Raw genomic sequence first — 13,802 nt, forward strand, 5'->3', positions numbered from 1 at the left:
GTGGGGGGGTCACTACACCTGGAGGGCTGGGATTGAAGGTGGGGGGCTTACACCTGGAGGGCTGGGATTGTAGGCGGCGGGGGCGGGGGGGGGGGGGCTACACCTGGAGGGCTGGGGTTGTAGCCGGGAGGCCCCTACACCTGGCTGCAGCTCTTTATTCTCCCCACCTGATGGCCTGTGTGTCTTATTCCTGGGAAAATCTGTTCATATATCTTCTTATTCTACAAATTAGGGTTGTTTTTTGTGCTATGTAGTTGCTTGAAAGTCCTTTTCAAAAATAGAATCTTTTACCCACATAGACTTACTATAAGCACTGACATCTGGAATGAAATTGACCCCTTCCTCCCTAGTGTTTCTATTTTTATGCTCCTTATTCTTTATGGATTGTTGGGTGTTTTTCAATTATTGTTGTATTTTCCCTATTAATTTAGAAATTGTACAGTATTCTACTTTTCTTCTAGCAGTTACTATAGTAACTATAGTGACTATGAAGGGACTTTTTTTTTTTAATCAGATAGTATTGTTATTTAGACTCTTGCATAGTCAGCCTGGATGATACAAGCACAACCTGATCAACTGCAGACACCACTTAGCTTACACATCATCATTGGCATAGTTTAATTTTGGGTGGTTTTAGACCATACACATTATCATTGCTCTTTATACAGCCAATGGTAGGCGGGACTTGCCTTGCTAAGATTTATTCTTTTGGTAGGGTGTGGTAGCATACTCCTATAATCCCAGCCCTTGAAAAGAGCAGGCTGGGAGATCTTTCAGGAGTTCAAGGCCATCCTTGGTTCCACAGTGAATTAGCCAGCCTGTGCTACCTGAGATCCTGCCAGAAATTCAATCTATTTAAGTATCTATCATCTGTCTATCTGTCTATCATCATCTATCTATCAATCATCTATCTATCAATCAATCTTCTATCTATTAATCAATCAATCATCTGTCTATATCATGTATCTGTCTATCTATCTATCTATCTATCTATCTATCTATCTATCTATCTATCTATCTATCTACTTTAATCTGGACAGTCCCTCACCTTTCATAATCCTGGCCTCTTATTTTATGGAATTCCTATTATTTTGTCTCCCTCCCTGCCTCCTTTCTTTTTATGTGTACACTTAGGTTAAACAGTTTTGACTAGAATACCAAACAGTGAGGCGCTGTTCTTTCTGTGTGTCAGGAAGCACCTGCCTTGATTTTATTCTTTTGGGACAGGGTCTCATCATATGGCTCTGGCTGGCCTGGAACTTGCAGAGATCCACCTGCATCTGTTCCTAGTGCTGGGATCAAAGGTGTGTGCACAGTCCACACCTGGCAAGGTGCCTGCTTTCGATTTGGCTCTCTGCTGGTGATGTTGGTTAAACCTCTCTCCATGGTGAAGTAGCCAGTCACTCTGTAAGGGTTAAAGGTTGTGAGGGAGATATTTTGATGCAATTGCTGTGTAACAAGTAACCCTATAGGTTAGTATCTTGAATACCAAACATTTCTGTTGTCATAGTCTCCTGAGTTAGGAACTCAGGAGCAGGAGAAGGGATGGTCTTGCTGGAGTCACTTAAATTGAGGGTGTAGTCTGAGCTCCTGTCCTCGAAGGCTTGACTGGGGCTAGACTATCACCTAAGATAACTCCTCACAGGCCACTCTGTCTCCAGCAGCCTCCATCCCTCACCAAGGACTTCTTTCTTGTTCGTTTTTTGAGGAGTCTTAGGTAGCCCAGACTGACTTTGAGTTCACCCAATAGCTAAGATGACCTCCTGATCGTGGGAGCTTATCCCACCATGCCTGGTTTATGCTATGCTAGGGATCAATCCCGGACTTCACACAGCCAAGCACTCTCCTGACTGAGCTACATTCCCAGTCTGTCACGAAACCAGACAGTCCATATTTCTAATCCCATCTCTGCCAGGTCCCTATGTAGAGCAGTGATGGAGTTTTACAGTCTCTGGACCAGGGACACAACACCTACTTGATGCCAGATGGAGTCGTGGAAGAGCATGAGGTCAAAAGCCACCACACTGTGGTGACTTATGCTTGATCCTGTCATTGTTGCACCCCTGGTCAGTGTGGGAGGGGACCGTGTAGTGACAGGAGCAGAGGTCACCACAGTTTGGTTCCCTGAGCTCTTGATTCTGTCCTGAGTCACTCTTCCCTTGTCCTGAATGAATGATAACTGATGTGCTGTGGGATGGTCTGTATGTCAAATGTGTTGCTGATTGGTCAATGAATAAATCACTGATTGGCAGTGGCCAGGCAGGAAGTATAGGCGGGACTAACAGAGAGGAAAAATTGAGAGAACAGGAAGCTGGGAGAGGAGACACTGCCAGCCGCCATCAGGATAAGGAAGATGTAAAGTACCGGTAAGCCACAAGCCACGTGGCAAGGTATAGATTAATAGAAATGGATTAATTTAAGCTGTAAGAACAGTTAGCAAGAAGCCTGCCACGGCCATACAGTTTGAAACCAATATAAGTCTCTGTGTTTATTTGATCGGGTTTAAGGGGCTTGGGACTGGCAGGTGAGAGAGATTTATCCTGACTGTGGGCCAGGCAGGAAAACTCTAGCAACAAATGGCGTCCAACGTGGTGGCAAGAGTTTCCACCTAAAAACTGAGAAAAAAGATTCTAAAATGGAGCTAAAAACAGCTTCCTAATTGTCTCTCTCAAATGAGCAGCAGCTGCCGGTTTGAGCTACTGGCGGGTTCCTGGTGTGCAGGTTCCTGGTGTGCGTGCTCGACCTGCAGTATGGCGGGAATGAGGCCTCTGCAAGTGGCACATTAAGCTGCTTGGTGGATTTAGCCTTTGCTAGTACAAAACAAAAAAAGAGTTTTCTGGGCTACACGCTGCTTGGATAAATGCATAGACCCACAATGGCTCCCAGAGCTGGCGGTAAAGTACCACGCCATGTTGGGAAGCTGAGGTGGGCGGAGCCAGCAGCCACAGCTGCTGCAGCTTAAAGCAATAGATTCACAATAAGATAGATTCAGATGTAATAGTTTAAAATGTGTGTAAAATATACGTAGGCTTAAAAGAGACAAAAAAAAGGTGATATATACAGTATAGAAACAAATACATGGTTTTAAAAAATAAAGTCTTTAAAGAGACAGTAAAATTAATATAAAAAATAAGCCACGTAGAGATGACTATTACACAGAGAGTCTGGATTGTGTTGTCTTTGGGATTCTTAACTACAGAGAGATGTTTGATTGTAAAGGAAGCTGAGTTAAACCAGTACGTATATTTTAAAGATACTTTGACTTCAAAATTTGGATGTAAGGATATGTTGCTTTGGAAAGGAGGCTCTGCTTTTCTTTCCACAGAAAGCCAGAGGCTATGGATTTGTTCCAGATTAAGATACATCAGGTTTGACCAGCCAAGACCCCCTGAAAGGTCTCCGATGACACCATGGCTCAGATGATCCAACATCCAGAACCGTTTCAAGGCAACTGGCTCAGATGATACAGCCTCACGGACTACTCCATGATCCTAAAATTTTCTTTGTTTCCCCAGAAGAAACAGCGCCCCCCTCCAGCAGGAAGTAGTAAGAAAAGCTACGCCCAAATTCCCAAATATACCAAGCTGACTTTGGAGATGTGTAAAGGTTAAAACCTTCCTTTTTAAGAAAAGAAAAGGGGAAGTGCTGTGGGATGGTCTGTATGTCAAATGTGTTGCTGATTGGTCAATGAATAAATCACTGATTGGCCATTGGCTAGGCAGGAAGTATAGGCGGGACAAGGAGGAGAATAGAACGGGGAAGTGAAAGGCTGAGGAAGAGACACGGCCAGCCGCCATCAGGACAAGGAAGATGTAAAGTACCGGTAAGCCACAAGCCATGTGGCAAGGTATAGATTAATGAAATGGATTAATTTAAGCTGTAAGAACAGTTAGCAAGAAGCCTGCCACGGCCATACAGTTTGAAACCAATATAAGTCTCTGTGTTTACTTGATCGGGTTTGAGCGGCTTGGGACTGGCGGGTGAGAGAGATTTGTCCTGACTGTGGGCCAGACAGAAAAACTCTAGCAACACTGATGTTTGCTGTGGGTTCTGTTTCTCAGCCAGGGTGTCAGGAAGAGCTTCTATCCCTCCCCGAGCTCAACACCAGCCTTGTTGGGGAAGTACGTCATGGAGGGTGGTTCCTGAGGGTGTAGAGGATTGTCTCACTTCTAGTTCAGTCTCTGCTTCATGTTTATGGCTGCAGATGTGATCTCCCTTAGCTTCCTGATCCAGCTTCCTGTTGCCACACCTCTGCTATCCTTCTGGACTCCTCTCTGGAATCATAAGCCAAAGAGACTCTTCTATAAGTTACTTTTGGTTATGTGTATTAACCAAAAATGTTCATTATAGCAATAAAAAGTAGCTAGTATTGTTATGTATACAAACCCCCATCGAGGGACACTGATTGCTCAGAATTTTTTTAAAAGTTTTATTTACTTATATATATACAGTATTCTATCTGCACACCAGAAGAGGGCACCAGATCTCATTAGGTGGTTGTGAGTCACCATGTGGGTGCTGGGAATTGAACTCAGGACCTCTGGAAGAGTAGTCAGTGCTTTTGACCTCTGAGCCATCTCTCCAGCCCCTGCTCAGAATTTTTAAAAAAATATATTAAACTATCAAAATGTTGAAAATGTATATATGGGGATGTGCTTATCTGGGATAAGTAAGGACGAGGTGCTCTTTAAAGGTGCAGCTATGTTACAGTTTGTTTATAATGCACATAGCATTTACAGTTTGTTTATAATGCCCACAGCATTTCCAGTGCCCCGAGAGGACTGTCCCTGACTGACCAGGCAGCTCACTCCCCGCCAATGCCGCCATTTTTCTTTAATAACTGGCAGTGGTAAGAATGTCTGTGTACAGCACAGCAGTTTTCTGTTGGTTTTTCTTTCTGTTTGGTGTTTTGCTTTCATTGTTTTAAAATTATTACAAATGTTTAATATGCATAGAAAGCTTTATAGGCACACTAACTTGTAGATACAAACAGTACTAATGCAGTGAAACCATTTCCCTCCTGTTCCTCCAAGGCTTTCAGTGCTGAGGTAATCACCCCATGCAGGTGTGCTGCAAACACCTGGTGTTCAGATTTCTAGTTTTCCTTTGTTTACAATACTTTTTGTTTGTTTTTAAGACAGGGGCCTATGTATCCCAGGCTGGCTGTGAACTCACTGTGTGGTGGAGGATGACCTTGAACTTCTGACCTTCCTGCTTTGACCTTCTCAGTGCTGGGGTTGTAGGCATCAGCCACCACCCCTTGTTTATGCAGTTCTGGGGACCAAACTTGGGCTTTGTGCATGCCAGACATGCACTCTGATAGCTGGGCCGCAGTTTAGGCTCTCTACAATATCTCTGATCTACGTGTATTTTACATAATTAGATGCCAATTATTTCCTTCATGATTTTTTACTTTTCTGTCTCTTGCTAAAACAGACTTTTGCCCCACTTCAGGATCATATAAATACTCATGTATTTTTTAGACTTTTATGAATTATTTGCACTTAAATATTTTTATTTTTGTGTGTGTGTGTGTGTGTGTGTGTGTGTGTGTGTGTGTGTGTGCGTGCCACATGTGTGCAGCTACCCTCAGAGGCCAGAAGAGAGCATCAATCCCCTGGTGCCAGAGTTTCAGGCAGTTGTGCTCTGACTGCCTGACTTGGGTGTTGGAAACTGACCTCAGATCCTCTGCGAAAGCAGCCAGTGCTCTTAACTGTTCGTCATCTCTCCAGTCTCGCACTGAAATATCCTATTTGGAAAAGACACTGGGTTTGTAGAGATAAAAACCCACAACTTTATATTACTAAGGAAAGTGGAACATTGGTGCTGGAGTAAACTTACCAACTTAGTAATGGAAAACCCACCGGTGTTTGGCCTGCTCACTTTGCTTCTCCTCTCCCCCTCCCCCCTCCTCTGTTAAAGCAATTTGTCTTCTGACCTCCACTTGGGTGCTGTGACATGTGTGTGCATGTACACATGCACACTAATACATAAATGCAATTAAGGTTGACTAAATAGAGTGGTATGGCATGCATGTTGCTTGAAATGGCCACATATTTTTTTCCTTTTCTCCCCAGGTTATCTAAAGAGTCAACACAATTCCAATAAAATTCCAGACAGCTTTTCTGTAGAGTTTGTCAAGGTGGCTGTAAAACTTTTATAGAAATGCAATTTTGAGAGATGTTTTAAGAATATGCAGAACTATTTTGAAGGCAGAGTTGGCAAAGTGACACAATCCAGTTTTGAAATTTTCTGTAAACATACATGGGGCAATTGAGATGGTGTGTATTGGTAGAGAATGAGGCTCAGGTTGTTGGCACGGAATCAAGATTCCAGAAATAGATTCCCATGGCCCCTGTGTCCGGAATTGTTGCAAAGATGGTTGGGAAAGCAGGGAGAAGTGGCCATTCCTTCTGGTGCCACAGAAGCAACTGGGTGCCCACGGACAGGGAACCCAAGGTTATCTCCCAGTGGGGAAGCCTGCTTGAACTAGAGTCTCATCACAGAAGTATAGTGTGTATAGAAGAAGGAAAAAAAGTAGGACACTACTTCCAGAAAAATCTTTGAAATGAGAAAGTAACCCAGTTAAAGGGGAAGGATACTTCATTATACAAGTTCTAAATAGAGTGCGATCAGTCTTCAAGAAACTATGTAACAGGCCCCCAGAATTTAGTACCACTGAGGCCATGTTAGAGGCACTATTGTGACCTAAGAACCACCATGTAGACCCCGTCACCTGCCAAAATGAGAACGAAGACCGAATCCAACATAGTCCATAGTTCTAGGAAAGTCCCTACATGTATCAACTTTGCTTTCTTGGCTTCTGTAGCTTACTCATTGCTAACTGTTCTTGCTAATTGAAGTGTGCCAAGCCAGGATGTTGTTTTTGTGCATAAAAAGCCAAGAATGGCAAGGCTTGGGGCTACATGATTTGGTGCAGCCAGTGAGAATAAAGACTTTCTATCTGGCTTTAAGCCTGTCGGTGTGTTCTCTGGCAGAGATACCTCAGAACAACTCAGAGGGTTAGGAATTGTCCCTCTACAGATTTAAACCACAATATGATATTGCTTAAAGTTTTACATTTATGATTTACTTGTTTATTGTTCATTTATTTCATTTGTGAGGCCTTTCCCAGGCTGGTCTTGGGTTTGTTTGAGGATGACCTTGAGATCCTGATTCTCCAGCCTTCACTTCTGGTGCTGGGCTATAGGTATGGCCCCCTCACACCCAGTTTTGTGCTATGCAGGAGACTTAACCAAGGGCAATCTGTGTGCTAGGCCAGCAAGTTACCAGTTAATCTACATGCCAGCTCCACCCCCTCATTAGAAAGAACTTGAGATAGAGTCTCATGGAGCCCAGGTAGCTTTGAATTGTAGATCCTCCTGCCCTCCAAGTGTGCTACCAGATTCCTCTATTGTATTATTTTAATTTATATATTAGAGAGAGAGACAGACAGACAGAGACAGACAGACAGACACAGAGAGAAACAGACTATATCCTTGGAGAATGGCTAGGATTAGAGACTTTATACCAGATGATGTTGAGGATGTGGTGGTGCACACCTTTAATCTCAGCACTTGGAGGCAGAGGCAGGAGGATGTCTGAATTCAAGGCCACACTGGTCTACTAGTGAGCCAAGGCTACACAGTAAGATCCTGTCTCAAACAAATAAACAAACAAAACAATCACAAAAGGACATGGAGGCCACTGTTATTATGGTCATGGGCATGCACAAATGTAAACTTGGAAATAAACTGGTACACATTCTCCCAAGCCAAGTTAGACACTTACCTGCACATTGCTATTATTATTATTATTATTATTATTATTATTATTATTATTATTATTGTTGGTACTAGGGATTGAACCTAGAGTCTGGCACATGTTAGCCACTAGCCCTACCACTGAGCTACACCACATCCCCCCACACCCCCAGCCATCAAATAACTTATATTTATCTATTTATCACTGTAGAATTAACACACCCACACACTTACCTGTGAAATTACCCAAATTTTCACACTTTTTTTTTGTTGTTGTTTTTAGGTTAGGATGGACGCACTCTTTTGGTCCAGGATGGCTACCTGGATCCCATCTGTCTGAGGACTTGCCTCAGAGACGCAGCGATGTGGCCAAAAATAGGGTGTTGCAGTGTGAGAAGCAACAAAGCATCCTTGCAAGGAACCACCTCAGAAACATCCCTGCTAGCAGCCTTCCCGTAAGCATCCCTGCGCAGAGCCTCAGTGGAGCCCACAGGGTGGACCTTTGGCATGACCAGGAGCCCACGACGCGGTTTCAGGCTGAAGCCTTAGGATAGCATATGCGAACTGTACAGGTATGGCAACCTCCCCCGGAAACCGGCAGCACCTGGGGCTTGGTACCTGCCAGGTACCCTGAGCCTTGGCACACGCACCCTGTGTACCTGATCATAGCGCAGCCGCCCGGGAGCCACGCCCTGCGAGGAGCGCAGCGGAGGCCGCAGCGCCCCCTGGCGGGGCTGCTGAGAACCGGCCAGCTCGGGATGCAACCTCCGCAGCTAGCCAGGGTCCTCTGTGTGTGCGTCCGGCTTGGTTTTGCTTTTCAGAGGAAAAAGCAGAAATAGGTTTGGTTTATAGCAAATTCCAGGCCCGCTGGATCTTGAGACATTCTCATGCTGGCACAGCTTGGTCCAGCGGTACTTGAGTTACATAGGTGGGGAGGGCGGGGCCCCCTCCCAGCAAGCCAGGGCAATGGTCGTACTAATGCCAATGAGGAGGTTTTTGGGGTGAAATTGGCTCATGGTCTAGGCTGATCTATTTCTGTTACTCCATACTTTAAATATCACCTCCTAGTTCATATACTTCATCTTACTAGCCTTCCAAACAATCTTAGTTTTTTTAAAAATTAATTTTATTATTTTATATGTATAGGTGTTTTGTGTGTGTGTGTGTGTGTGTGTGTGTGTGTGTGTGTGTGTGTGTGTGTGTGCCACTTAGTGCCTTGGTGCCAGCAGTCAGAAGAGGTCATCAGATTCCCTGGAATTGAAGTTACAAATGGTTGTGAGCCACAGTGTGGATGCTAGGAATCGAATCCAGGCCTTCTGAAAGATCTGCCACTCAATGCTCTTAGCCACTGAGCACCTCTCCAGTCCCCCGGACCATCTATTTTATTAATGAAGAGTCAAGAGTGGTCAAAAGGCCTGTCCAAGATCACACAGCATAAAGAGCAAGTACCTTGGGGTCTGGGCTGCTCCTCCGGGTCCAATGGCTGAGCTTTTCTGATGCTCAGAGGACACTGACCCGAGATGGCCATCCCCTGCCAGAGCTCCATCGCGGCTCCGGCCTGACAGGCTCCCAGAAGGATTCTCCATGGGGCAATGAGGCAGGAAATTTATGGCTTGGCCTGATTAATGGGACAGGCAGTTCGGAGTTCTTTGCCAGGCTATTCGCATAATTTAACCTCACCAGGCGGGAGGAGAGGCCTCTAACTTGCATCTTCAAGGGCTCTGGGAGCAGGAGGTGTGTGGGATCATTGAGACATAAAAAAAAAAGCCCTGTACTCCTGTCTCCCTTTCCTCCCAGTCATGAAACAAGTTATCTGGATGAATCTACATGGGAAAACGTAAGAGATCAACTCGCAAGCCGTCACTTTTTCAACCGATGCTTCCTTGGTAGTTCTCCTGTGAGCTCGGTATGTACTCAGCACATTCGCATTCAGCTCTTCCTGTCCTCATGGTGGAGACATTCCCACCCCAGGGAATTGAAATTCCCCCAGGAAAGCCGTTGCAGTTCAGGGAACAGTGGACGGGAATGCCAGAGAGGGACAGTCTGGGTCTTGCCTTTCCCACCCGCCCTGCAGTTAGAAACATCCCCAATTTACCTCTCTGGGCCTCAGTTTCCCCCTTTGTTCAGTGAAGAGTTTGGACAGATTGTCCTCGTGGTTCGTGAGTCTGTAAACTTGTTGCAATCATGACAATCACGTTTTACGTTTTCCCAGCATCTGGAATTAATAATCTGTTTTAAACATTTTATCTCAAATTTTAGCTATTTATGAGTTTTGGGGTCTCTTTCATCCTCCTGCGTCTGGGTACCACTGGTAGGGTCCCTCTCTTGTCCTCCCCTCCCCACCCTCCCTCTTCGTTTTCTTATCCCCACCCTCTCCCTCTCTCTTTTAGCCTGGGCTGGTCTTGAATTTGCTATGTAGCCAAGCATGAGCTTGAATTTCTGATCTTCCTGTCTCTGGCTCTGGAGTGCCGGGATTACCGGTGTATGCCCCCATGCCTTCCGGGATGCCAGACAAGCATACTACCGACTGAGCCTCGTCTCCAAGCATGGGGCCCCTTTAACCCTTTATTTCACAGGCCTGGCGCAGATCTCCAGTCTCCCACTCAGTGTTGTGCTGTGAGGGAGGGCGAGTGAAGGACACCCCCACCTTCTCTGGAGATACTACCCCATGGAAGGGTTTGTTACAGCCTCAACCTTGGTCCCTCTTGTTCTTCACACTTTCAAATAATTTGTAACACAGCTTCTGAAAACTTAATATGATTTACCAACTCCTTGTTAAAAATGAGCCCAGCCACGGGCAGCTGGGTGGTGCACGGGGAAAGGTGCTTGTTGCAATCATGAAGACCTGAGTCCCCTCCCTGGGATGCACACAGAAGAAGGAGAATGGACAAGTTGTCCTCTGACCTACACACATGCATATTACACACACACACATACACACAAACACACACACACACACACACACAGAGCAAACATTTTATATAGAATTAAGAATTAAAAGACTCAAAGGCTGTCCATTGCTTCTTTGATGAAATTTACAGACATAACATAAAGTCAGCTCTTTCCCAGAAGGGCTGTGTGTCAGTCTTTTCCATCTAGGGGTTCACCCCTTTTTCCTTTGGAATGCTCTGAGAAACCATGATCCAGGTACCCCAAAGTCAGTGGGAGGAAGAGGGGACGGACAATGTGGGCAGCGAAGAAAAAGAGACAGCAGGGGCATAGGCAGTGGGCTGGAGGAACATGAGGCTTCATGGAGCCCCAGGAGGGTTCTGTGCTGGGGGCTGGGGCTGTGCCGAACTCCATTGTTCTGTGCTGGGACTAGGGCTGTGCTGATGTCCATTGAGGGTTCTGTGCTGGGGGCTGGGGCTGTGCCGATGTCCATTGAGGGTTCTGTGCTGGGGGCTGGGGCTGTGCCGAACTCCATTGTTCTGTGCTGGGACTAGGGCTGTGCTGATGTCCATTGAGGGTTCTGTGCTGGGACTAAGGCTGTGCTGATGTCCATTGAGGGTTCTGTGCTGGGGCCTGGGGCTGTGCCGATGTCCATTGAGGGTTCTGTGCTGGGGGCTGGGGCTGTGCCGATGTCCATTGAGGGTTCTGTGCTGGGGGCTGGGGCTGTGCCGATGTCCACTGAGGGTTCTGTGCTGGGACTGGGGCTGTGCTGATGTCCATTGAGGGTTCTGTGCTGGGACTAGGGCTGTGCTGATGTCCATTGAGAGTTCTGTGCTGGGACTAGGGCTGTGCTGATGTCCATTGAGGGTTCTGTGCTGGGGCCTGGGGCTGTGCCGATGTCCACTGAGGGTTCTGTGCTGGGACTGGGACTGTGCTGATGTCCATTGAGGGTTCTGTGCTGGGACTGGGGCTGTGCTGATGTCCATTGAGGGTTCTGTGCTGGGACTGGGGCTGTGCTGATGTCCATTGAGGGTTCTGTGCTGGGACTGGGACTGTGCCGATGTCCATTGAGGGTTCTGTGCTGGGGCCTGGGGCTGTGCTGATGTCCACTGAGGGTTCTGTGCTGGGGCCTGGGGCTGTGCTGATGTCCACTGCCTCTCAGCACCTGCTGCAAAGCCAACCGTTGCTTCCTGCTGAGAACCTTGGAACTGATGTAGAAAAAGCAGAACTAGCAAATGATGAGGGGATGAAGTTTTTATTATGTATCTGTGTGTAGGTGTATACATGTAAGTGCAGTGATCTTGGAGGCCATGGGAGGGTGTCAGATCTCCTGGAGCTGCAGTTACAGGCAGTTGTGAGCCACCTGAGGGGTGGTAGGAACTGAGTCTGGTCTTGTGCAAGAGCAGTACGTGCTCTTAACCACCTGAGCCATCTTTCCATCCCTGTATACAGGTGTTGGTAGTGTTGGTGTACGTGCATGTACGTTCTGATGTGAATACACCTGTGTGTGAGGACACCTGTGTGTGAGGACACCTGTGTGTGAGGACACCTGTGTGAGGTCACCTGTGTGTGAGGACACCTGTGTGTGAGGACACCTGTGTGTGAGGACACCTGTGTGAGGTCACCTGTGTGTGAGGACACCTGTGTGGTAGGGCACCTGTGTGTGAGGACACCTGTGTGTGAGGTCACCTGTGTGTGAGGACACCTGTGTGTGAGGTCACCTGTGTGTGAGGACACCTGTGTGTGAGGTCACCTGTGTGTGAGGTCACCTGTGTGTGAGGACACCTGTGTGTGATGTCACCTGTGTGTGAGGACACCTGTGTGTGAGGTCACCTGTGTGTGATGTCACCTGTGTGTGAGGACACCTGTGTGTGAGGTCACCTGTGTGTGAGGGCACCTGTGTGTGATGTCACCTGTGTGTGAGGACACCTGTGTGTGAGGACACCTGTGTGTGAGGTCACCTGTGTGTGAGGGCACCTGTGTGGTAGGGCACCTGTGCGGTAGGGCCTGGAGAGGCCAGAGATTGACCACAGGTCCTTGTTTGATCACTCTCCACTTCACTGGTGTGGAAAAATCTCTCCCTGAACCTAGAGCCTATCAATTTATCTAGACTCACTGGCCAACGAGCTCCAGGTACCCTCCTGTCTACCTCTCATTCCCTTGTCCTGGGGTTACAGGTGCATGCCGCCATGGCCAGCTCTCCATGTAAACTGAGGTCAGGAAGTTGAGGATCCGAAGTCCCCAGCTTTGGCATGAATTTAAGTCTTTTTGCTCAGGCTTGGGGCTCTCCCCTAACTTCTGAGCTGTAAGTCTTCTCTTCGACCAGGGTGACCCCGATCAGTGTCCTCTCATGGCGTAACCAGGGTGACCCCTGATCAGTGTCCTCTCATGGCGTACTGCATCCTCCTGTGGCAAGTCCGCCCTCTCCAGGCATCGCCACCCCTGCTGTACCCACATAGTTGGCACGACCCCTGCCTAAGGACATACTAATGGGTCTGTGGTCATGGTCTCAGGGCCTCCTGGGGCCTCTAAGTTTCCTTCAGGGCTCCTGTGAGTCAGAATGTTTTCTTCATGATGATCCGAGGACTGTCAGCCTTCTTCCCTCTTGGTCATTTTTTTCAGGGAACTCACAACTTGTGAGAGGGGTTGCTGACTGCAGAAGCAAGACTCTGGAATCCACCTGACTGAGGTTCAGCTGGACACGTAATGCCGAGCTGGAAGTGTTTCTTTTCTTCTGGAGATCTCTGTGAACCAATGGCTGAGGAGCCCCCATGGAACTGGACCAGGCCCTCTGGATAAGTGGGACAGTTGATGAGCTTGAACTGTATAGGGGGTCCCCAGGCAGTGGGATCGGGACCTGTCCTTGGTGCATGCCTTGGAGGAGGTGGGGATGGGGGGTGGGTTGTAGGGGAAAGCTGGGGGGTGGGAGGAGGGAGGACAGGGGAATCCATGACTGATAGGTAAAATTAAAGTAATTATAAAATTAAAAAAGAACATCATGTATATGGGCACTGAATTTTTTTAATTTAAACATATTCTCGGTCTCAATATGGCAATGACCAAGTGCCATCACATGTAAACGGGGCTCCCTGGTGTCTTTGAAGAGGGCTCTGAGCTTGGGTTTCTCTGCTCTCCCTCTGTGTACCTGAG

The 13,802-nt window shown here is 47.1% G+C and overlaps 1 long non-coding RNA gene across 1 annotated transcript; it reads left to right on the forward strand.

Annotated features, from left to right (window-relative positions):
- The first annotated feature begins 8,222 nt into the window (after nucleotides 1–8,222).
- On the forward strand, nucleotides 8,223–13,521 carry LOC128112282 (uncharacterized). Its single transcript, XR_008218933.1, has 3 exons — nucleotides 8,223–8,335; nucleotides 9,561–9,669; nucleotides 13,275–13,521. It is a non-coding gene; the product is annotated as an uncharacterized LOC128112282 (long non-coding RNA).
- The last annotated feature ends 281 nt before the right edge of the window (nucleotides 13,522–13,802 follow it).

This window comes from Peromyscus californicus, unplaced genomic scaffold (genome assembly GCF_007827085.1).
Source record: "Peromyscus californicus insignis strain IS unplaced genomic scaffold, ASM782708v3 Scaffold_16__1_contigs__length_79575227, whole genome shotgun sequence".
NCBI classification, from domain to species: domain Eukaryota; kingdom Metazoa; phylum Chordata; class Mammalia; order Rodentia; family Cricetidae; genus Peromyscus; species Peromyscus californicus.